The sequence below is a fragment of the Saimiri boliviensis genome, chromosome 1 (genome assembly GCF_048565385.1).
Source record: "Saimiri boliviensis isolate mSaiBol1 chromosome 1, mSaiBol1.pri, whole genome shotgun sequence".
NCBI lineage: Eukaryota > Metazoa > Chordata > Mammalia > Primates > Cebidae > Saimiri > Saimiri boliviensis.
This window is the reverse complement of record NC_133449.1, coordinates 193,596,008-193,620,387: the sequence shown is the minus strand read 5'-3', so window position 1 is coordinate 193,620,387 and position 24,380 is coordinate 193,596,008. Positions and strand designations below refer to the sequence as shown.

Here is a 24,380-nt window from a genome sequence, read left to right as displayed (position 1 = left end):
CACTCCACTTTGGTCCACAGAAGGAGACCAGTCCCTGAAAGATAAATACATATTTTTTTAAAAATCTAATTAATTAACAGAGATCTTTGGGCCCTCTTTGTTAGCGAAAATCCCTGAGTATTGTGATTCCAAATATACAATTTACATTATCTACAAAATAAACACTGCATTCAGAAAACTCAGCCAGCGAGGAAACACTTGGTATTATGACCTCAGAGTTTCTTCCTGTCCTCTGAGAACAGAAGACAGGAAGGCAGTAGCTCAGGGCATCGTGGGCCTGATAAATACAGGCTCCTAACTGGGCACTGGACTCAACAAAAGCAAATAAAAACCGTAGCAAGACAGTCACCTATCTCCTAGTGCCTTATTTAATATTTTAGAAATATCCAATAGGATTGAATTTAGCTCTCTGCACATAGCAGGCATGTGCTATATTTCCTAAATAAAATGAAATAATGATTATTTACTCAGTTATTTTAAACCATGCTCTGACACACAAAAGAACATAAAGAAAGAGACAGAAACTGGCAGAAGGATTCATCTGGACACTATCATCTTCTCATCATCTTGTCTGTTTAGTTTTACTTGTCAAGAACCCATATCCTGCTGGTAACAAAAACATTACATTTAACTAATTATATTAGGAGAGTTTGGTGTCAAATACTAATAGCTTATTTTTATTGAGTGCTATTATGTACCTGACATCATTCTGGTACATACTGTCTCATTTAATCATCAGACTCCCTTTACGAGGTAGGTATCATTAGTATTTCCCCTTTACAGATGAGGAATACAAAGCACAGAGATGTTAACTAATGTTCCCAGGAATTCACAGCCAACAGAATAGCAACTTCCAAAGCCCATACCTTTACCTACTCTGTCCTAACACTCCTCTAGAAGAAAAGCTGACTTCCAAGTGTCATTCTGGTGTTCAATTTCTTTTTATGTGTGTCTAGCACTAATACTGTTTTAGCTGCTCTTCCATATCTGAGTTTCAAAACTTCGGAAAATCATTATCAGTAGCCATTTATACAGAATACACTTCAGTTACTCTGCTGCTGTGAGCTAGATGAACTTGGAGCATTGCAATATTACCTTCATAATCCACTGAGAATGCCATCATTATACATGCAAAAAATAGCAACTGCGTCTGAAATTTACTCTCGCCACTTTCTGCAGACTCTGGAGTATGTTTACTCTTCATCCAAGAAAAAGCAGAGTTGGCACTACTGTCAGAAAAGTACTTAACACCACAGTTTAGGTTGTGGGGTGTGTTTCTCTTCTTAATATCTTTAGAGAAAAATCTTAAAAGTGCTTGGATCTACTCTTTGAAGGTTTGGAAGAGAAAAATGTGTTGAAGTTTGAGAACTCTTCTTTGAGGGCGAATTATATGATAAACTTTGAAGTTGTCTGGTCAAACACATCCCACCCAATGATGGCTGAAATACTTGCCTTTTGGTTTTTTTTTTTTTTTGAGACAGAGTCTCGCTCTGTCACCCAGGCTACAGTGCAGTGACACAATTTCCACGTCCTGGGTTTAAGCGATTCTGGTGCCTCAGTCTCCCAAGTAGCTGGGATTACAGGCGTGAGCCACCACTCTTGGCTAATTTTTGTATTTTTAGTGGAGACGGGTTCGCCATGTTGCCCAGGCTTGTCTCGAACTCCTGGCCTCAAGCAATTTGCCTGCCTTGGCCTCCCAAAGTGCTTTCTTAATACTTGTAATTTTTATTTAAACTAAAGAAGTTCTTATAGCCTTATTTAGACAGAGCTTATTTTATCACATGTAGCTTTTTTGCACGTACAAAATAGAAAATATAAGTAGTTAATTGGTTAAGGGAGTCGTAAAACTTGTGTTAGACTTCATATTCAGGATACGGCTTCAATTCAGTCATCAGTGTGTGTTTTTTCCAATGTTGTCTTCTGTGCCATCAAGAGCACTGGTAATGGGCACATCTTAATTTATTCAAAACCTTTCAAACTATGTATAATAAACTTCTTAACAGGCTAGCTGCTGACTAGATGGTAGCATTCTCTGTGTTTTGTCACCTTTCATGGGATCTAAACAAAAGTGGTTGTGCTGAGATTCAGTAACACTAGAGGGCAGCCTACAAGTAAAGTTAGAAACAAGCCACAGCACAACCATGCAATAATGTGGCATATAACAAATAACCTATAATTCTGTTTCTCGGCATCATGACAGCAACTCAATATGGTGTCCCAAGTCCTTCCTTAATGTTTACTTCTAACATGCCTTTAAAACCAGGCATCAAAGCAAACAGGTTCATCAAGGTTCTCTCGAACCTTTCTAGAGATTTGGTTTGTTAAAGCCTTCTGCCGAAAAGAGTTGATGTTTCCAATCCTGTTTTGTTTGCCTTTTGTTATTCAGCTTCTTTTTAAAATACAGAATAGAATAAAACTTTCATGCTACCAGTTTTATTTAGAAACTCCACGAAGAAAAATGCAACATGAAAGATAAATATAGAATACCCATCTTTTATTTTATTTTTATTTTACTTTAAGTTCTGGGATACAGTGCAGAACGTGCAGGCACACACGTGCCATGGTGGTTTGCTGCACCTGTCAATCCTTCATCTAGGTTTCAAGCCCCACATGCGTTAGAGAATACCCATCATTTAAGGATTCTTTTAAATGGTATAAATATTAGTTATTCTAACCTAGTAGAGGCATCGGAAAATTCTTCTGGACAACTGTACTGTATCAACACTTATCTAAAGGTTGAAACCTAATATGAAATTTGTGATTCCCCAATCATCTATGCAATGAAGACTTATTTATTCCTAAGTAAAATATCATTAAACAACACATGTTCCTGTCCACTATATAAGCGGTGTTCAAAAAAGGAAAAAAAAAAGGCCTAGTTGTCTGATTAACACTGTCTTATTAAATAAACAACACAATTTAGGTGTTATTTGTGTTTTATGGTACATCATCGGTAGCATCTCAGTCGCACAAGGCAATTTTAGAGATAAACACTCATATAAATATGTCCAACACTGAGCTGTGGGAGGGGAGAATACACGTATATCTAATTTCATAATTTAAAAACTTTCATAAGTAAGATTGTGTGGAATGAAATAAACAGAACTAGGTGGCTCCGTATATGCCCCGATTCTCACATGAGCAGATCATGAAGTGCTTGGTCCTCCCGCGTGTTTCTAACAGTGGGTTTTACAGACGCGATGAATGTGCTTCCGTCTTCCTCCGTAACCACCTCACATTATGGTATGAACCTCCCTCAGGTTGAAGAAAGTGGCCCCAGCTGCCAGAACAAATGTCACAGTTTAATCATACTGAATTTTAAAATCTTTAGCACTCTTTGTGAACAGCTGAAGGTGAGCACAATGGGACTAGGTGTTGGGCTTTGGTGTTGGGCTTATTATGTGTCATTTAAATATGGTTTATGACGGCTGTTGATTAAATATTTTGTCTGTGAACCTGGTTCCTGTCCTGGCCAATGCCACAACCATCCACTCAGCTCCCCAGAGGTGATACCTTGGAACCGGTTTTTACTCCTTCCCCTCCCTTACCCCACACATCCAACTGGTCCCCAAATCCTGTTGGCTGTACCATGCCAACATACCCAGAATCCGTTTCCTTTTTCCACTCATAGTCCTAGCAGATTTATACTTCTAAAACACGTATCTGGTGACATAATCCTCTTGCTGAAAAGCTTCAGCCACCTGCAGCACCCTGGGCAGAGCCTTTCGCAAGCTGCCTCAATGCCTCCTCTGTCTTCAGGGCTTTCCCACATCACCTTGTCCCTGTGCTCCAGTCACCAGGAGGGCCCCTTGCTGTTGGGGGGCCAAGTACTACAGTACCCACCTCAGGGCCTTGCTCCTGCCTTTCCCTTCCCCCCACTGCTCCTCCTCCCCTTGCCTCCCAAATATGGAGACCTCACTCCGTCTTTAGACACAATTCAAATGCTTCCTCCTTCCCGGAGCCCGGCCTGACCTCCCAGCTGGACAGAGCCACTTCGAGCCTTCTTAGCATCTTCTGCATTCTGCATTTGGGACAGAGAATAGTCAGACCTTACACTAGAAAGATTTTTCACATCTCTACCTTCTTCACTGAAATGTGGGCCTATGGTAAGTATACACCAGTAAATTCTAAACTAATTCCTCGCTGTCTCTCTGCAGTGTGTAGAACTTTGCCTTGCCAAGAGTAGGTGCTAAATATATTATCTATTGAATTAAATTGAGATGCTGTTTTCACTAGATCCAGTAGCCTGAATCAGAGTAAAATGACCTTTGTCAGAGGGAAGATCCACTTAGGTTGTGCCATGCAGTCTATTTCACTCCTTGCTAAAACGTGTTTCTGTTTTATAGGTATGAGTTGCAAGTCCCAGGAGAATATTCCTGACAGAGTATCTGATTTAACCTTCTGTCCCTCCGGTTCCACCCTGCGCCAGGGTCAAAACTGCCACCCTTATGTAACTATTTATTTTTATCCCAACCATAAAATAGGTCTAGAATCCCAACTAAAATCACCTGCTATTTGCCACTTGATATTTCTTAGGGTGATTTTGACTCAATACTCTGAGAACCTCCAGAGACAATGTTCCCTCCCAGCCATGGTATTTCACTGAGAAGTAGGAATTTAGGTCCTGGTTGCACTAAAGTCTCAAGTAAAATCCTCAAAAAGCTACTTCTAAACTTGTTCTGTGTCAGAATTCACTCTGTATAACAGGAATAATGTGAGAACAACTATGGCTGGACAATTTTAAATTTTTTAAAGTTTAAATATTGAGCAAACAACAGAGCGATATGGAGGAGCATGAAACTCGGATTCATACAGTTTGGGGCCTTGTCCCAGGCCCTTCCTTCACCAGAGGTGTGCTCTAGGCAAATGACTTGACCTCTTGGACCTGATTTCTCATCTTCAAATTGGGCATAATAATACCTATCCTGCCTAACCCAGAGGGTTATGATAAGATGAAATAAGGCAATGTTTATAAGCACACTTTGAAAAATACAAGCACTATATAAATAGTCTTCATTATGAATAATAACACCATTAAACACTGTCAGTGTTGATTACCATCAGTAAGCCTGACTTCTAATTCTGAAGTAGAACTCAGCAAGACCCATCTGGGGAAACGCATCTCCTTCCTGGGCAGAACAGCCCTATCTAAACATCTCAAGGCTGGGAGCCAATCTATTCTCTCCCCAACAAGGTGCCACCCAGGAAGGCGTGTTGAGCCCTTTAAACATGGCCAAGAAAAAACAATAAAAGATGCAAATACATTATGATTAGTTTTCACAGAACAAGCAAGTTAAGACTAGGTATGGTTGACAACATGCATTGTCCTAGTCCTACACTGAAAACTCTTTCAAGTTCTAGGCAGAATTTGCATTTCAATAACAATGTGATAATGTCAAGTTATTCACAACATTTCGAAGGCTTATCTTGCACACCTGGCATGTTGGAGGATCTGCTAGAAAACTGGATGTAGCTGTTTACTAGCAGCCAAGGCAATTACATTGTCCTTTTAATTCTTGGGAACAGATGTGTTTGAGCAATATTAACAGGTTTTGTGTTTTGGACATGACAAAATATAAAAACGAAAGCTTCACCCTCGGAGAGATTCCCTGGAGAATTAATTAACCAGCATATTCAACATGTTGAACTTCCCCTCATCACAAATGAGAGGAAACACCTTGTAGATAAAAGTTGACTTTTTAATAGAAACTTTTCCCTGTACTCTCAACACCGCTTTATAATAATGATTTTAAAAAGTATCCAAAAGATGTGCTACCTTTTCTCTTGGCTACATATGAAACTACTCTGCTCTTTCAACTTTTGACATCTCCTCCTTGGACAGATGTGGGATCATGCCACAGGGAGGACTTTATTTCTATTAAAAAATAAAGAATTTTTAGAGTAGTCTAAAATTTTAGAGTAGTCATACTGCATGCAGTCAGACACATACTCTAAAAATTATTTTAGATAACCACTACCCTGGAACAAAGTACAGCAAATATTACAAATCAATTTAATTTCAGTAACTTCTCATTAAGGTGCCTACAGATCGGTAAGTCTAATTGTAAAAGCTAAGCATTTATAATTCATAAGCATAATTACGCTAAACTAGATGGGTTATATGCTATTAGGGCTTTGTATAAGCTACAAAATAATTGTTCACACAGAAATTTAATTCATAAATTGGCATTGATATATCTAACCTTTATCAGATCCTCTAGTTAAAAGTTGAATGTAAATAGCACATTAACATCCTAATTCAGGTTTTTGATAGCTCATGACACAGGAAAATATACTTTTAATCAAAAATCAGGTCCAGTTCTCTCCAGTGTCTACAATATTCCCTGGTTGTTATGTTTGGTAATTTGTAAAGGGTACACTTGGGCAAAGGAAATGCTACCAGGTCCAGCGCTTCTGTAGCATGCTTTTATTTGAAAGAACTGGGGCACCACTCAAAATCCATTCAATCTTTGGAAGGAATGGCCTCAAATCCAGCCAGAAGCCAGTAAATATCAGCAAATTTGATAGGTAAATTCTTTTAAAATTAGAAATGGTTCCTCTAAAGATTCAAATACTCTGCACCACTTATGAATTTCAGGTGTTCCCCAAGTGATATTTCATTCTTTATATGACCATTCTGAAAATGATGCAGAATCACATTTTTCATTGTAATAAGAACCTAGTGTGTGGTTTGCATGGCAAGACAAAGGAAGCGAGTTCATGTCACTGCTGGCTGAAAATACTCTACCTAAATACAGCCTCCAAGGCACACAAAAGAAAATCTGTAATCAGAAATCATTAATTAAGGTTAATTAAAGTCCACATTGTATTTGACTGACATCCACACAAAAAGTACTCTTTACTTTTCTTAAGGCTACGTGTGCAATATTGTGTCTAACCAGACACCCAAGAGTAATCACAATCTCGTTATCATTTGAGAGGAGAGTGAACTGAATTCAACAAAATTCTTTTTAATGAAACAAGCTTTGATCTTAGTCCCACAGTTCTCCTCCATTCCATGTTTCTTTTTGTTGTTATTTAAACATCTAACCTATGCAGATACTGTGAAATGAGCAGAACCTATTTTCTTACCCTGCCAAATAATCAGGGGTCCATAATGCTGAATTTACAAATGCACATTTTCTTTGCTTCTCGGAGATATCTGAGGGGAGGTGGAGAAGGGCTGGGAGATAATTGAAGCCTCTGGGTGAGCCAGACCACATGATCAAAAACTGCTGTGACACTTAAAAGTGTTTCTCCACAAGAAATTCCAGTGCCTAGAAGCCTGGTGAAGCCAGTAGCAATTAAGGCCATGTTATCCTTTTAATTTACTTCACATTATTGGCCTCTAAAATCAATCCTTTAGTGCGGTTGGATAAGGGATGGGTCAACAAAATAGGCACGTGCATTAAAAATGCTTGTTGATCTTACACAAAAATTGTGGCAGGCTGGATCTGGAGAAATTTAAAATGCTGCTTTGAAGCTCACTCTGAAATAAAAACTAGTAATTTTCTAGTAAAAGGGAAAAAAATGACTAATTGTCTAGATTACTCCCATTTGTAAGGAATTCAAAGTTTCTTCTTCTAAATTAGCCTAGATTTTCACTTATGCCTTGCATGTCTTGAATTCAGCACTGTTTGCTTCCAGTGTGAGATGACCTTATTTTATGTTTTAATGTACAAAGGAATTAAATTGCTTGGCTTAGACTGGTAGGAGTCCTTGAAAGTACACTTAAGAAATGGAAACTGAAACATGAAGTGTACCACTATCTGGTACACAAGGCCAAACTTGCCTAACAAAAGCAAGCTGTGTTCTACATCACACGTGAAGCACATAAATCACCGGAGTGTGTGTATGTGTATCACCCTCTTACAGCAATTTACTCCCCAAATCCTTTCTTGACCAAGTCACACAATATATATATATCACTGGAGAGCATTTTCTAATCAGCCCTAAAGTCACAAACCTGAAAAAAAAAAGCAAAATATTGAAATTATTAAATAAATGAAAAATGTTCATATACTATTCCAGAGTTGACAAAGCAGTAGACCTAAAGTCCAAAATGTATGAGCCTTTTGTTGCAAAATACAGTAAAATGGTCTCTAGCTCCTTAATAATGAGTGTCAAGTGTAAAAAAGAAAGGTTAAACCTGAAGTAAAGCTCTACATGTTTCCATTGGCAAAATAACACACAACACACAGCAATCATGATGTCATTTTATTTATTTAGCAATCTGCAGAGCCAAAACCAAATTACGAAGCTGAAATTTTAAGCAAAGTCATGAATGCCCTCATTTACCTCCACATTTGTGAATAGCTTTAATGAAGAGTTTGCACCCCTTTGCTTTCTTGTTGAGAGATGAAAGTGACATCAGCCTCTGGACTGTATTTTTTATTTTTATTTTTTTTACCAGCAAGAGTGAGTAAGAGGCAAATCCTGGAGTAAATATCAGCTGGATGCGCACATAACAAGGTCCAGGGAGACACTCTCAGAAGTTGCCTCTTTTAATCCAACACTGAATTATATGAGAAGCGGTTTTCAGTTTCTCAGAGCACAACTGCCAAAATAACTGCAAGGCTTGCACGCCCTAGTATATCTCAAACCTTTCCCAAGACACCCCAACACTATCTGAGGCACTGAAACTATGGCAACCGAATAAGAAAGCAGCCTCCATGATTAATAGATGAAGATCCCCGCGACAGTGTCTAGCTAGGGCCATCATTCATGATACAAGAAGAATTAGCACAGAATCCATCTCGAAAACCATTAATAAGTATTCTTATAAAAATCAACTCCACTGCCATTCTGCCACATAAACTCGAGTTTAGAATGCTGTAAACAATTTGGTCTCTATGTATCGCTCACTACGCAGGAATGAGGATGTTCTTAGTAACTGAGATGCTCATGTTTTTAAAACAGTGAAAGGCTTAATAGAATGGTTTTCCACCTGGGCATTTGAGGCCTAAGAACAAATGCATTTAAAAACCAAAATATGTGAATGAAGTCAAGTGGCTCTCTGGGTAGAAAGGAGGAGGGATAGTTGTTGAACTGTTTAGAGTGTTTTTTTGTGGAATGCAATTTTTTGTAAAGCATTCCATTTTCAGGAAAGGAACGTTTCCATTCACCAACTCAATCAGTATTCTCTCAGTTTCCTCATTCAAGGACAGTAGGAGTCTGGGGGAGGGGCGGGAAGTGCTGAAGTCGCTGCAATATTAATGAAAAGATTGAATACTCTTCTTTAAAAAACGAATCAGGAATAGAAACAAGGAAAGAAGAATGGATCCATCACAGAGAGCTTGTCTGTAAAACTCCCACAGAACATTAAACCATAATTAATACAATCTTTATTTCTTCCCAGTCTATAACAATGTTTATTTTCCAACGACATGTTTTCATTGTATTTAATGCCAGATCCTGTTCTGTTCTATAAATGCTTCAAATCAAATCATGGCCAAAGGCTGGTCTTTGAAGCGTAGAGGGGCAGAAGGGCTAAGAAGGGTAAACAGCACCAATTTTAGAGCTGCTTCTGCTAATTTTTTTAATTGGCATGGGTTCTGTGAATTTAATTTTCTGCAGATGACAATTATAGGTTAGTTGGAAATTCCTAGAAAGCACTTAGGACTATTAAAGGAAAGCTTCAAGTCTAAAGGCTGCATGAGGAAATATCTATTACTGACAATACTTTCAAAGCCAGAGTCACCATACTGGCTGCTGAGAAGGATCTGATCCTTCAGTATTTGCAGCATGTTAATTACTGATTTACCTCACTCTCTTTCCATTCCCTTTCCACTTACAGAGTTTGAGAACATTTTATTTCCTAGATGAAAATATCTGCAACTCTAAGCCATTGAGACATTCCTAGAAAACATAACGGTAGCAGGGAATTGTGGTGATAATATCAATTTATTTTCCCTTCTGCTGTGCATTTCAGAAGTCAGATTCTTCTCACTGATAAGAACTTGTATGACTATCATTTGAATCAAATTTCAGGTTTTGTAGTAGTGTGTCTGTCAGTAGAATAACTGCTATCTCTACTGGAGTCAGCCAACTATTTCCTACCTTTGGTGTGGAAGGCAATGGTTTGCTTTTGCTGAGATTCATACTCTCAAATGGATTTCAAGCTTGGCCAGGGAACAGTGACCTGGCAGATGCAGGTCACCCTGAAGACCTTCTTGCAGCGGTCCTAGCCACAGCCTCCTGGAGGGTTCCAATCAGCAGCCAGGTTTCTCTCCTAAGACAGGTGCGGTCCTTGGGAATTCAATTCATCCCTAAAATCATCATTAGGAGTTGCTTTCTGATTCTAAATGTAGGTGCAGAGTATACATTTTATTATTAAAATGTTAATAAGCGACAGCTATCATTAAAAAAAAAAACTATCCCTTGGACTCCTATTTGATATGAGGCTCTGCTTGTTATTTAACATATAAATATATATAGCGTTTTTTTCCCTTCCACGTTTTGGGTGGGATATTTCAAGTTGCAAAGTTTCCCTGTTTCCTGTTCCCCTGCAAGTGACTTGTTCACATGCGTCTCAACTTAAAATCCATGACATTATGGCTTGTTTATGGTGTGAATGTTTATTTCTAGTCCAAACGTTGTTTCCTTTTGCATCATCTCTTTATATTGCAGATTCACAGCCATTTCCTTTTGTACTCTTTCCCCTGTCCCCCGCATCAAAAGTACTATCTGCTTTTTCAAAATCCATTCCTAGGGCATTTTCTATAACTACTGTTATGCAAGTAAAAATACCTTATGTTGAATGACTGTTTGTTGTAGTGCCCAGCATTGTGCTATGTGTTTTACAGATGTTATTGTGCTATGCATTTGACAGATGTTATCACATTTATTCCTCTCAAAAACCATAACATTATCATCATACTAGCACTTTGCAAATGAAAACTGAAAGAGAATAGAAACTGGCTTAAAGTCACACTGTTAGTAAATGGCAAAACAAACACAAAAAAGCATGACCTCAGCAATGCCTCTAGACTTGTCCATTACATTCCCTCCAACAGTTCCTTCATGTTTATTGACTTCACACCACAAAATCTAATGAATTTGCCCTTGTTACAGCAAAGACGGAAACTTCTGCTAGTCCTGGTTCACCCTGACATATCTGTGTTACTTTTTTGGTTACATTGATGTGAACTGTTTCAGAATTTAAATGAGCAAAAACAATTACCTTACTTTTAAAATAATTCCTGGCAGAGTAGCACTCCCATAACCTTGACTGATTTAATGATCATGTTAAAAGCAAGGTTTCCTCGAAGTAGTGGTGTTCTGATGATTAAAGTTGCTATCCATGCTCTAAGTGAACTGTACAATTTCAATGAATTTGAACATATTATTAGTTTTGTAATGTGATTTACACCAAAACTATGTGAACAGGGTATATTCTTTTAAAAATAATTTAGAAGATGAAGTAGGATCTCTGTTATATCTAGGGTCCAGAGTGGGAAAGAGAGGGTTAACATAAAACTTCCCAAATTTCTAGAGTGTGTGTCATATTTCACGAAATACATTCACATTCATGATTTCATATTATTCTCCCAGCAATCCTCTAAGTTTGGAAGAATAGGTTTACTATTCACGATTTTCAATTAAAATAACGCATCCTCAGAGAAGTGACTTGTCCAAGGTGGTAAGAGTCTGAAACCCAAGTCTCCTTAACTCCGAGGTAGGATCCTCAACAGCAGATATACTGTACGAGTGTAGGGCAGAAACATGGGTTAATAAAGTATACTATATTCCCCTGATAGAAAGTTGAATTTTAAAACTACTATTAGCAAACTCCAAAAAAACAAGAACGTTCTGTGGCCAGTGGTTAGAATGCAGAACAAACGAGGCCAGGGTCAAAAGCTCAGTCCCCATAACGCTGGCTGTCTTCTTAGCTCTGTTTCTTGGCAAGTTGATTTTACCTAACTCAGACTCCCTCCGGCTATAACCAGGTGTCTCACAGATGTGTGCTCTTGACACAGGAGGGGACTGGGTGAGAGTGTGGGAATGAACAGGCTCCAATCCATCATTACCACTGGGAAAACAACACAGTGAATGTTCCACCAATGATGCATGAGACATGCCACCTATGTGCCTGGAAGACTGTGCACACAGACACACATTCATGCATGCTGTGAAGTATCTCATTTGATAAAAACACGACATAGAAAAACAAAGGCAGACAAAATAGATAAAATAAAGACTAGTTGTTTGCAAAAAAGATTCGCTGTTTATTCATTCAACAAACATTTGTTATGGATGGTCCATGATGTGCCAGGCACAGTTTTAGGTGCCAGAGGGAATAAAACATAAAAATGTCTATCCTTATGGCATCATGTTCTAGTGGAAGGCAGAAATCAACAAGGACAGCATATAGTTTGTCAGACTGTGAAAAATGCTAAGAAAAAAATGAGGGCTGCCTAGGGGTGGGGAGTGCTGGAGAAAAGAGTGAAGTAAATAAGGGGATCAAAAGCCTTCACTGAGAAAGTGACATTTGAACGGAGACCCGAAGAATGTGAGAAGCAAATCATGTAGCTATCTGGGGAAAGAACCATCCCAAGGCATGAATGAGTAAGTGCAATGCCCTTGAAAGGGATCCCAAGTATATGCCATGCTTGGCATATTCAAGGAAGACCAAGGGGTGGAGATCAGAGCAGTGGGAGCCTGAATGCAGATCAGGTGGGGCTGCAAAGCCCGTTAGAAGGTCTTTGGCTTTTATTGAAGTAAGATGGAAAACATCTGAGTGATCTGATCAGGCTTAGTTTTAAAAAAAAAAAAAAAATCACTGCTGTTCTGACTGTTGTGTTGAGAAAAGACTATAGGGGGCCAAGAGCAGATGCAGGAATGCTAGTTGGGAGGCTGGCATGAAAACCTAGCGGAAGAGGACCATGGCTTGGCCAATTTGAGGGCCACAGAGAAGGAAGACCCGAAGGAAGCCTGCAGGCATTCCGAAGGTGGAGCCAACAGCATTGCAGCCACAGTGGATGTAGGTGTGAGAGAGAAGCTTCAAGAAGAACTAATTTGGGGTCCCCAGCAACTCAAAGCATCGAAGTGCCATTTGCTATGATGAAGAAGATTATGAGAAAAGCAGATCCGGGGGAGAAAGATACGAAATTAGGCTGCGTAAACGTAAGTCTGGGATGTCTGTTAGGTTCAGGAGAAGCTAACTACCCACTAAGCATTGGTTACTTATGAGTTCCAGGAGAGAGGTCTGGGATGAAGAGGTTATTTGGGAATCATCAGTATATTATAGTTTTATATGATACTCTCTATGGGTGTAATGGAATTATTGTAATAAAAAAGTTTTGCAAGAGTTCATCTGTTTCACAAAATAAGATACCCTTGTGTATAGACTATATGCAATAGTCCCATGCTGGGAAGTTGTCCTGAACTCCTCCCCTTGAGGTTTATGTGGTATGACATCTCATTTGCCCATTTCAAAGGGATTAAATGCCTCCTGCCTTTCTCTACCTTACCATATCCCCAAGAGGCAACCATGTGGTTGCCAGCAGAGAACAGCTCAGTTGCTCTTCCAGCACATTTGAAAGCAGATGAGAAAAGCCTTCATTCTGAAATAGAAATAACTCAGGGAAAAGTTGGCTCCAAGGCACCCCAAGAGAGTAGGGGGTGGTCCTGATATTGGAGGGCCCAGCACAATGCTTCAAGGCTTTATCTTCTCCTGGCATACACAAATGTGGCTGCCATAATACAAAGCTCCTATATAAATAGGTCAAGGAGCATCCACTCTAGGAGGACAGAAAACTGTCTAAACCTAAAGAAGGGTGTGGAGAGGGGCAGTGCAGAGATAGGGTTTCCTAGGCATTGCCTTACACAAACGGCAGATGCCTAATTAAAGCATTTGCAATTAGCTTAGCTTGTTCTGTGATTCCTTCCTGCAAGCAAATAAGATGGAGAGACTATATTAGCTCTTGGCAATCTAGTTCTAAAAAAACTTTCATCCCATCATCACTCCTTTGTCCTGCTCTGAAAAGAGCTGAACCACAATGTACACTCAATAAACTATCTGACTTAACTCCTGGTTCAAAATAGTATTTTTCCTTCCATTTCATATAGGAGTGCAACTACCCATTTACTTTTAAAGCATGAGTACTTATTTTGAATTTAATACAAGTTCTTACTTTGGATGCCTTATTTTTATTTGGTGAAGATAACAGTCTTCCCAACTCTTGTTATCCTTCTGATTCAACATATTAGACTTCACTAGTGCAATGTTACCGCCTACTCAAAATACAACTGCTACATGTGTTTAATGTTGGAAAAAGCATTTACTAGATTTTGGAAGAATTTGAGGGATGTGTGTTTGCATGTAAATAAAAAGTTGCACTTACTGCTCCCTTGTAATAACCACCCACTTGAAGGCACATATATTTTTTTCACTGTAGGGAAAATAAAGAAGTCCACTCTAAGTGGAGAAACATGAACGAACCGTGTGTGACTATTTCTTTCATTAATTTGACATTTACTTGAGTGTTCTATGCTGGTTCTTGTAAAATTTTAACCTATTTAAGCTTAGGTATTATATCCAGTAAGTATATTCAGCTGATGGCTCCTAAGAAATGATTTTTGGTATCTACTTAACATTTACATATGCAGATTATATGCATTATTGTGAATGCAGCATATCTCTAAAGGTGATAGCCGCAAAACCTAACACATAGGGAAGGCTGTCACCCACAAACACTGTAAATAAGAAACATAAAGTAGAATACGTCTTAGGTTTTAAATTTGATGTTGTTTGTTCTTTTCTGCTTTAGACTGGTTTGCAAAGTGCCTATTCAAGAATGTCCTAAAACCAAAATAATAACAGGAACAGGGGTTACTCAAGATTCAAATAAAAGTTACCATACAAACAAGCATGGGTAAACCAAATTCAAATAGCTAGTGCAATTATTTTTTAATAGATAGTTTAGGTTAATAGGTGGAGACATAGTTCTGCCACTGTATTTATGGTTAGGTTAATAATTAACTTTGGTGCCTGGAGTACTTTAATCAAAGCTTACTGTAAATCATAAAACTGCTCCATGCAGACTAAACACAGCATTAAAGTCATACAAAATTCTTTCAGTCTTGACCTCTGGTAGCCATTTGGGTATGGTGTAAAAAAGAATATTTTTATTCAGAATTAAACACAGGCACCTTTCTCTTTGGGGAGAAAACCTAATTAAATAATTAATTAAACCACCAGTCTTCCCTGCCATCACTGCAGCATACCACGGACTTGACGCCCAAGGTGTGTGTCTACCAAGGGAAAGACGACGAACAATTATCAGGATTAAAGAAAGACAAGGCAAAGGCACTTGACCTTCTCATCCTGGAAAGACTGAAAAACCAGCGCTGGGGGGCATTAAATAGCTTTTCTGAGACCTGCTGGCACAACACTGCAAGTGAGTTAAATGACTTTTCAGATCTGAGGTAAAGAAAGTTGTGCGTACAAGCGCGGGGGTGTGTGGGGGGGGGGGTGTGTCCGTGCGCTCCTGTGTTTTAAACCTTTCACAGATCGCATTCAGTATCGTAAAAAAGCTGAGCGTAAAAAAAAGGAGCGATCCCACTGTGGCTGTGCCTGGCCACCGCAGTTCCAAAGCAGCCACCTTTCTCCCAAAGATAGACGCGGAACAGCCTGCAGGGCTCCCCAGGGCGACTCAGGCCGGAGGCTGCCCCTGGAAGTGCATGCCCTGTCTGTGAAGACAGCGCCTCCAGTCTCCCTTTCCTCCCCTGCTCCACGCGCACCTGGCTCTGCTTTGCCCCTCCCTGGACATCCGCCTCTGGAAAATCGCGCGCGGGGCGCAGATGGCTCGGGATGCCTGGCTACTTGCAAGCCAGCGAGCCCCGGCCTGGGTCCTCACACACCTTCGCCACAACCTCTGTCTACAGTGGCCGCACCTGCTTCCAGAGTCCTGCTTTCCCATCCATCCCTTCCCCGACTTGTCAAGCAAGTACTGCGGGCCAGGACGCTCCACTCTCCAAAGGGCCGGGACCTAGCTCCTAGCTGCACTCGGAGCTGCCCATTTGATTCCCTCCAGGTCCGGTTTCCCGCGGACTGCACAGGCCGAGCCCCAATCCGGTCCTGCCTGCCGCCCCTGGCTTTCAGGGAAACTTTCCAGAAGCGCCAGGTCTAGTGACCCCGCCGCTGTAAAGTGGGAGGAGGCGCTGGGCGTAGGGGCGGCGAGGGAGCGGGAAAAACAGCGGAATTCTGTTTCCTTTCCCGACGTCCGCAAGTCCGGGACCGCTCCCTGGCTCCCCCTGTGCCGCTCGGGTCGTGCGAGGAGGGGGGAGACCTCAGGATCCTGTTTTGCACGGTCTCCCACAGTGAGGAGCTGAGAAAAACGCGGAGAATCGGGACAAGAGACACTTCCCTCCCCAGCAGGGTCAGGCAGGGTGGGTGGGCACTGCCCGGCTGACTCTCCAGCGCCCCACTGCCCCCATGGCAGCGCCCCAAGACACAGCGAAGAGTCGGGACAGAACCCTTGTCTGGATTTCACACCCAGGGCCATCTTTTGCCAGGTCTCCCACCCTTCCCCCTTCTGGGACATCTTTCCAGAGCGAGACCGCGCAGATCTGGGAGGAGGGCACAGCGTGCGCCAGCCCGGGTGCAAAGGGCTCTGTGCTTCAGGGGGACGCAGCCGCGACGGACTACATCCTCGCCGCACGGGGTGGGAGCTGCGGCGGGGGACAAGACCCAGGGCGGGGGCGCCGCGCCACCCGAACGGCTGCTCCTGGGCTCACTTATTCGAGCAAACAAAGCCCGGAACCTCTGGTGGCAGCGGCCACAGGAGCCGGGATCTCAGCAGGAGACAGGGCGCGCGGGTGCCTAGGGCCATTACAAGTTTCTCGCACTCCACGGAGCCCAGCCCAGACCCCACATTGACAACAAAAGATTCTCTCCGCTTCCACACCGTCTCCACGGAACCCCTTCTCCCACCCGGCACCGGACGAAAACAGCGCTGTTCTACCCAACCCCCTCCAGCCTTCGAGGGCAAAACCCCTTCCCCTGCCTTCGACATCGGGCCAGGGATCTTCTGAGAATCGCACCCTCTAGGGCCGACTCTGCTCCCTGCTTGGCCCGCGAGAGGAAGAGCCTTGGTTCTCACACACACACCCCCGGGAGGAACAGCCATACGCGCCGTCGCGGCCCGGGGCGGCGCCGGGCGAGTGCGCAACGCGGGTGGGAAAGCTCTCGACGTAGATGGAGCCCGGCGTTCTCTAGGGCGCAGGGCGGAGAGGAACCGCAGGCAGGGCTCACGGCTACTCCCCCAGGACCCGGTAACGCTCGAGAAACGGAGACACAAGACAAAATAAAACGCAGGCACCACAAAGCCGACAGCACGCGCTAGCCACAGCCCTGGGACCCTCAGGCTGGAGTCCAGCTGCCCGGGAGGTGGGGCGCGCCGGGGCGCCCGGGCCGTACCTTTTAGGTGCATCGACGGACCGGCGGCCAGGGCTCGGAGCGGACTGGTACAGCGTGTATCCCATTTAGTAATCCATTATCGAGGGGATCTCTCCGGGCCGCGGGCTGCGCTCTCTCCTTCGCAAGCCTTTGTCATTCCTACATGTGTGCTTGTCTCTTTGGGGGAAATAGTCGCGGCGACTACTTTCTGGGATGCAAGCGCGATGTGTTCATCTCCAATGACGAGCGTAGAAGGGGCGAGGAAAAAAGAAGCCAAAACAAAAAAAAAAAAAAAAAGAAGAAGAAGAAAAAGAAAACCAACAAGGAAGAGGGTAAATGTTCAAGAAACTCTTCTCCAAATCCAAATTCCACTTGGATTCCACTCCGGTGAGTCCCCTTGGTGGTGTCTGCGCCGATTAAGAAGTCATTTCAGGGCGGGGGGCGGGGTGGGGGCTGGGGCAGGGGTGCACGGCTCTGGCCCGGCTCTGTGGCCGGGAGCGCGGTGCCACGGGTGTGGTGATGCTGGCCGCGGCCACACGCTGCTAAGCGGGCATTGCGGGCGGCCGGCACCGCGGAGGAGCGCCTCTGCTGCGTCCCGAGCGCCTGGGCAGCCGAGTGCGCGGGGAGCGGAGTTGGCTGCAGCCTCACCCCGAGCCGCTCACCACTCCTCTGTCACCGGAGAGGCCGCCGCTCCCGGGCGGAGCCAAGTCCCGGACTGGATTGCGCAGATCGGACTCTCCTCCCGCAACTCCGCCTACTTTGGCTGGCGTCTCCTCCGACCCAAAGGAGAGCTGTGGTGTGTGTGAGTGCGAGTGAGTGAGGCAGAGGGAGAAACTACGCGGTGTGGCTGCAGGTGGAGCCTTGGACCTACTGGCTAGCGCCGCTTCCTTCCACCAGGATTCCTGGCCCCACCGCGCGCTAGGCGGAGGCTCAGCGGGGGCGACTCCGGCAGGAGCCCAGCCCTCACCTCCCCCACCCCCACATCTGCTCTAGCTAGGAGAAAGAAAAAAAAAAAAAAAAAAAATCCCGGACAGCATTGCTGAGTCCTGCCAAATTAGAAAAATAAATAAAAATAGACGTAGTGCAGGAGCGAGTTACAAGAAAGGTTTTGTTCATCGATTTTCTTAAATGGAAAAGTTTTAAAGGATGAGGGCAAGTGAACGTCGAGCCTTACTGATTCTGATTACTGTTATCAAGAGGTAGATTCCAGAAGCGATGGACGCTCTACGTAGCTAGATGAATTGGATAGAGGCCGCTGCGGTTAAAAATACACTTGGAAGATAAGAACACAGCTATTAGTTACGCACAAACACACGTTAATAAAGCCTGTGAAGTAAGCAAACTAGTGGAGAGAATGGTGTTTTTAATGACGGCGATCTATTTTAAAAGCTCTTAAAGTTCACAGTCTGTGGACTGGTCTTAGAAATAAGTAAACTTCAGAAATAACAGGCAAACAGTTCCAATGGGAACCCAACAGCTTTATGGAAGAAGAAAATCTCAACTACTTCCAAAGCGCTACTGTTATGATCACAAGAAGAATGGCAGGCACAGCCTTCTTTCACCATTTGAACTTTCAATAGCTACAAAGTCTTGCAGTTACAGGCTTGTGCCAACTCGTCGGGCAACACCACCACGTTCCCCTCCCCCTGCCGCTGTGCCCCGAAAGCAACTGCGCTCCGCGGCTATTGCTCCCCAAGGAAGCTTCGCAGATGGTGCAGACCACAGTCGCAGCCTTAAGCAAAGTAACACTGGACAGCCCAGCAATTCACGGAGAGCTATTTATTAGTCATGGAATCGGCTGAGAAAAGCAAGTACGGAGATCAGGATCTCAGTCCCACTTAGGCCGAGTTTCTTTATATTGGAAACTGTACCTGTACCCTAATTGGGACTAGGGCCACTGACAAGTCCACGTTCCTTTTTTTGTCGCTTCTGCATGTACAGACATCTGCTCAAGAGGCTTCACAAAGAATAAATGCACACGGGTCAACACCCATTCACCCCACCACTACCGCCACCTGGAAAAGGCGGGGAGAATGATAGGAAAAAGAAGAAAAAATCAGTACCTCTGCTGTTCTCCAGAACTGTCAGCAGGGGCCGCTATCTCCACCTTTCCCGGGCAAAGGCAGCTACAGACCTGGGGCAGCGGGGGGCGCGGCCCTAGGTGCGCGCGCAGCCCCCGACGCTCTTTAGGCAGCCTGGGGAGGAGGTTGGGGAGTGTGGGGCGGCGGGTAGGATTGGGGGTTCCTGCGGGTTGGGTGGGGGTCGGCTCCGGGACGTCTCCTTAGAATCCCGCGGGGTTTGGAGACGGATCTGGCGGCCAAGACGGCTCGATCCCTGGCTGCGCTATTTAACGCCCAGATTTGGGGTGATGACCGCACGGTCAGTGCGAGCTGGTCCCCAGCTCGTCCGTGCGCCCCAGGCGCGGTACTGCAGCCAGACGGTGCGGCCCCTATGGCCCGCGCGGTTTTCAGTCCCGCGCTCCACCCAACCCCGGTCGCCGAGGCTCCTTCTCTGCTCTCCGCCGCTGATTTACATGCTAATTGTGTCTGGGAAAAGTTCTTTAATTGGCAGAATTAGGCAGAGCAAACGAATTGTTGCACAGGTTGAACCAAATTAATTCCGGGTTTAGCTCCTTCCCTTAGAGAAACAAACAATTATGTTGTTTTATTTGCTTTATGGATATGTTGGAAATGCCCCACATCGGGTTTTAGGACATTGTTTAAAGGGACATTATTTTCAATATTAATATTGCATGTTTAATGTGTAGTAACGCTCAGCCAAGAAGCGAGTGATTAAAATTGCCTAATTTAAAAGTATAGAATACGAGAGTTAAAGACTTGGAGTCTACTTTTTCCACGGTGAAGAAATACCACCCAGAATCTTCCTGGCAATTACTAGATCCTAGTCTCACCATCCAAGTAGGAGCCGTGCTTCTGACCACGTGGTATGACATTTCCACCTGCCAGAAGAGCTGCCCCCGGAGCTGGAAAAAAGCCAGCTATTGTTGGGCTCCGGAAACACTCAGGGGAGCACCTGTGGGGAAGGCGGGCGACGGACCCTCGTGACGTCACTTCCCCCCGTGCGCGCCTCGGACTCCCTTCAGAAGCCTGCCGTAAGTTTTCAGTAAAACCACTGTCCCTTCAAAGCCTTTGAAGTCTGCACTGTATATCCTGTCCCTTCAGGGAAAGAAAGCCACAGAGTTAAAGAATCACAGAGTGATTAGAAGGAGCTTTCGCTGTTTTTTTTAAAAAAAGTGATATAAAGTGGAGTGTTGAAGGCCCCGGTCTCTGGAGGCCATCTGCGGGTTAAGGTAACTTAGCTGGTGACCTTGGGCGGGATTCACCTGGAAATGAGGATTCTTATTCTACTCACTTCCCAAGAAGCCTGTGATGACATTAGATGGTCTTTGTAAGTCTGGAGTCCAAAGCACACACTGCTTTGTAAAGATTAACTGGCACACTTAATCTTTACACATCAATTCTACCATCACATTTTACAGGAGTTACATGGAGGCACAGAGAAAAGAAGTGGCTTGACCTGTGTGCGCGAGTGGGTCAGGGCTGGGAGCCACCTGTAATAACTCCTCCTCCCCTTCTTAAATGCCTGGTGACAGCTCCCGCTTTCCTCAGATCACCTGGAAAAAGTGTGGAGGAAGATTAAAATAAAGCAGAAAGATAAACTCACTCAGGTTCGCTGCAAAGACCGCATCGAGCTGTTTGATCAGAATCTCTGCTTGGAGACAAAACGGAGTAATGAACTTGGGAGAAGAAAGGGCTGCTGCTACTCACAGTTCCTTGAGGGTATAAGTTCTTGGGGACACACTTAGGGAGCACAGTTTGTACATTTAGGCCATTATCATTTATAATCAAGAAACCTATCTGTACCCACAGCCCCTTCTCCAAAATTCCACCTCTTTGCCTTAAGTCAGTGGTTTTAAAATCCACTTGCACTTTTAGATGACCAGGGGAGCTCTTCAGTAATGCAAATCCCCAAGCTCAAGATTCTCATTCATCAGGAAGGACTGGGACCTGGGCATGGGTAGGTTTTAAAACTCCAAAGATGATTCTCATTTGCAGCCAGCGATGAGAACCACGGTCACAATAAATCCTGGCTGTGTTCTAGACCAACTCCTTTTCCCCAGCCCTTTTCTTTTGGGGGCTTTCTTCTCCTTCTTGCCCCTTTATTCCTCTTCCTTAAGAAAGTGAGGTCCGTTTCCTTGCTCCTCATGCTGCTTTCAGGCCATTTCTTCTCTAAAAACCTCTGGCTGACCTTGGTGGCTATACTCTACACATACATTTGTGGTCTCATTTTATCCCATTCTTCAAAGACTTAACTGCCCTCCTATCTGTCCCTCAGCCTGTCATCACTTATGGTAGTGTTAACATCCATATAACCACTGACCGGTTTTCCCATTTCTTGCCTTCCTCATCTATGCTGTCTTTTTCTAATCCCCTCTGCCACTCACTCCAGGCTTTAGGCTGGACCTTATTATCAAAAAGACCTCGTCTTCCAGATCACTAATTCTGACATCCCACTTTCCAATCCCTTCTCCTTCAATCTTCCTTGCTCATGCACCCCTCTACATTCACTCTGATTTCTTGAGGACCTCCAGATTGTTGGTTTTGCTTCTCTCTCCACCCGCCTACTCTCTGCTTCTTTCATTCCTCTCTCTGTCTAGCATTGCTTCATAGTATCAATCCCTCTTGCTTGCAAATACTTTCAATTCCTTTGCTCCTCTGTCTTTTGGTACACATCTGTCTGACTAAAAGCTAGTTCTGAATTGTGTAAACATCAGCAGTCTCCGCTCCTGAACTGGGCAGCTGAAGCCTGCTGGAAATCATGTAGGCAGGTTATTATCAACCTCAGTCTCATCCAAAGCACTGCCTTATCTCCATTAACCTCTAATTTTTTCCGCTTAGCCAGTTGTCTCACCCTTCATGCCTCTTACTTCCCTGAAAAAAACACAGTCCATCAGAAGGGAACGTTTTTGCTTCTGTACTCATTATTTTCTAAATGTCTCTTATGAACAAGGCAGTGTCCCTCCTCCAGTAGGAGGCCAGTCCCTCCTGATGTTCCCAATAATTTACACATTCTCAGAAATTCTGTCCTATTGTCTCCAGACCCTCTCCTGCACCTGCCCATCAGCATGTAAGCAAGCTTCGGTCTTTGCCGTCTTAGAAACAGCCCGCCTTGGACCCCATTTCTTTCAAGCCACTCTCTTCTCTCCTCTCTTCCAAAGCCAGACATCCCCAGAGATTGTTGACAACCAGTGTTGCCGCTTCCTCCTCTTTCATCAACTCAGTCCCCTTTTGCTAGTCTTCAGTGACAGTCATGACAGTAATTACGGTAGATATTTTAACATTTTCATTTTATTTGAATTATCAGCAACCATGAACTTGTTTCTTCTGAAATACTCTCTGCTCTTGGCTTCCATGACACACCCCTGTCTCTTGGTTCTCCTCTCATTTTTTTTAAACGTAGTTTTTCTTTTGAGGAAATTGAAATATTGTCAAAGAATAATATAACTGACATCCCAATTTTCATTACTCAGAATTAACAACTGTCATTATTTTGTCATTTTTGTTTACTGTCTTTAAGAAATAAAACATGGTGGATAAATCTTAACCTCCTTATCATCAACATCTTTTCTTACTCTCACTCTCATTTTCTTTTTTTTAAATAAGTAGTGCTATTATAAGTTTTCTGTGCATTCTTACATCTTGTTTCTGTACTTTTATGTATGCCATATGCATCTGTAACCAATATATAGCAATATTTTTTGTTTCTTTTTCTCCCAAATTAACATTAAATTCTATTCTCTCTTGTCCTATTATTCATTCTGCAGATTGTAACCTAAGTTATCTTTGAAAGATATGCATCTGATCATGTCAAGCCCTGCTTGAAAGGCTTCAGAGGCATCCATAGGTACCCCCAAACCCTAATACAGCCTCAACACTGTGCATGATTAGTTTCTTGCCTACCTCTCTGCTCTCATCTCTGCCATGCTCCCTTCGCTGTCTTGCTTTCTTGCAGCATTACTAGTGTTTCAGTTCCTGGAAAGCTCCATGTTCCTTCTTTCTAACTACAGGCCTGCCCTCGTGCTCCTGCCTGGAATACTGGAACTTCCCCTTCTCCCTGTTTACCTGGCTAACCCCTACTCATCCTTCAGTGTCCCTGCCTCAAACAAGACTTCCCTGATAAGTCGTATTGCCCATTATGTATTCTCAAAGTATTCTATGAATTTACTTCTTATTACATATCAGACATTACAGCTAGTATTAATATTTGGTGCAATTATTTGTTGAGTGCTTCTCTTTTCTGTTAAATCACAAGTTTCTCGAGTCTTCGAACTACATCTCTGCCATTTTCCCTTGTATCCCTAGCACTTAACCAAGAGTGAGGGTACATAAAGGAGGGCATGAGTTAGTGAAAGCAATGAGTTCCTTTTCAAGGATTCAGTAGGATAAGGAATAGATCCTTAGATGGAAAGGATCATTTAAAAAGGAAAAGAAAAAAAAAACACTAGAAATATATATGCTCTTTTGATTTTGAGATTGCAGTTCTAAAAATGAATAAAATCTAGGCTTTTCCCAACACAGAATTTCAACTGTAAAGTGTCTGATTTGCTTTTTGAATGGGGAGAAAAAGATTTATAGATGAAAGTAATGAGTAAATATAACAATTACAAAAACAAGATGCTTGAAAATAAGATGCAATAGGAATACAAATAGAACTCTAGAAGACTCGTGGAAGGAGATAAACTGCAATTTGAATTCACTGGGAACAATGTCAGATCATCTCCAAGGGCCAGCTCTACTAGCAAGCTGTAGTTGCTAACAGTGATTTACTGTCTGCCCCTCCATGAATAGCTTCACGGTGGGCCCCCCACCCTGTGTGTAACAATCATTCCACTGTACCACAGTGGAGCTTTGGCTCCATTCACTTCTGATATCAGATTATTGTTTGGGAAATTAAGAGA

The 24,380-nt window shown here is 43.1% G+C and overlaps 1 protein-coding gene across 3 annotated transcripts in view; it reads right to left on the bottom strand.

The window, feature by feature from the left end:
- Positions 1–18,263, bottom strand: part of SEMA6A (semaphorin 6A) — a 133,383-nt gene extending 115,120 nt beyond the window's left edge. For 2 of the 3 annotated variants that reach the window (XM_003920675.4, XM_010339603.3), the window contains exon 1: positions 17,423–18,259. The gene's annotated coding sequence lies outside the window, so the exon portion shown is untranslated. Of the gene's footprint in view, positions 1–17,422 lie in introns of all 3 variants that reach the window. The other variant, XM_039467787.2, reaches the window with a different exon arrangement.
- Between the last annotated feature and the right edge of the window lie 6,117 nt (positions 18,264–24,380).